The sequence below is a fragment of the Mus musculus genome, chromosome 8 (assembly GCF_000001635.26).
Source record: "Mus musculus strain C57BL/6J chromosome 8, GRCm38.p6 C57BL/6J".
NCBI lineage: Eukaryota > Metazoa > Chordata > Mammalia > Rodentia > Muridae > Mus > Mus musculus.
Genome location: NC_000074.6, coordinates 68,879,121 through 68,880,554, shown reverse-complemented (window position 1 = coordinate 68,880,554; position 1,434 = coordinate 68,879,121).

The following is a 1,434-nucleotide window of genomic DNA, read 5'->3' as shown; positions in this document are numbered from 1 at the left end:
ACTGTTTCCACTGCACAGCTGTTTAAGTGACTGGAAATATGCAAATAAGACTCATCACCTATTGGCTATAAAATCATAAGTTGGGGGGAGGACTCTAAATGCACTTCCAAATATTTGAGCAAACGGTAACGAGGCTCAACGGTGCCAGCGAGAAGAAGGGGAAAGGGCAGGAAGGAAAGCTTGCTTGTTGTTTAGACTCCAGTTTGCCTACCGGGAGGAATCTGGTCCCTAGGGACCCCTATAGAGGCAGAGAGGAGGGGTTTACACTGATTTATGTTGAGTAGTCTACGATCCGTTTTCTAAGGGGAAGAAGTTTTGCTCTTAAACAGCGTGTACCTAACACTTTCACACTCACACACATACAACCTTTTGATAAATCTTTGTTAAACTTGAGAGATCCTTTCAAACGCACACCCTCCCCCACCCACCCACAGGTCCCCACGCGCCAAAGGGACCTTAGGACACATATTGCTCAGCGCATGGTGCCTGCACGGTCTGCTTTGTATCTTGGCAATATGGGTCTCCTTCTGTAGTAGAAGAAAAGACCCACTTGCTTTAACTAGTTTCTAATTTTTGCCTTATGTAAATTGTACTCGATCCTTTAATTCAGCAAGAAACTCAAGAATAACATCTATTTTCAGAGGCAGAAAGTCATGGTCAAACATTTTAAGCTATCCTGGATTTTCAGTGGGAGAGGCCATGCCAAATGACCATTCCAAACCTACAAAGACAGTCCATAGATTAGTGATGTTCCAGGGCGAGGGGATATGGGGTGCTAGGAGTGTGGGGGCAGGGTGAGGAGCATGATAGAAATATTCCAAATTCCATTATGCTTATCATTGTTCAGCTATGTTGATGCGTTGATATTAAATTGTACTTTGCAAGGGTGAATACTGAGCTTTTGCAAAGTGGACTAGCACATGTTTGTAGAAAAGCAAGAAAAATAAAAGCACATCATATACTGTGCTCATCTGCAAGTATCTTTTTAAATGAAAAGGGTGCTGATTAGCTAGAAAAAAAAACCAATAAACATTAAATTCCCCACCTTAATGCTGAGAAACCACCTCAAAAAATTAGTTCTCTTTACTGATCTCAATATTTTTAGGATGGTTCCCTCTCTCTCTACACACACACACACACACCCTTGGAGGTTAAGGGGATCAAAAACTATATACTTTAATATAAGCCCGCTTTTTAAATTTCTCACAACTATCAGATAAAAGCCAAACATGCTGTTGTGTAGATGAATTCCAGCCAGATGTCTCGCCATCTCATCTTGCACTGCAATCGCTAAGCAATGCATCATCCACGTTCATTACTGGCTCCAACGCATGTGGTGGATCTTGAAAGTTGGCAAGAGCGAAACCCCACTGAACAACTTTGGAAATGGCAGAGATACTCCAGGGCACATAACTAGAATATGGCCAACCTCTG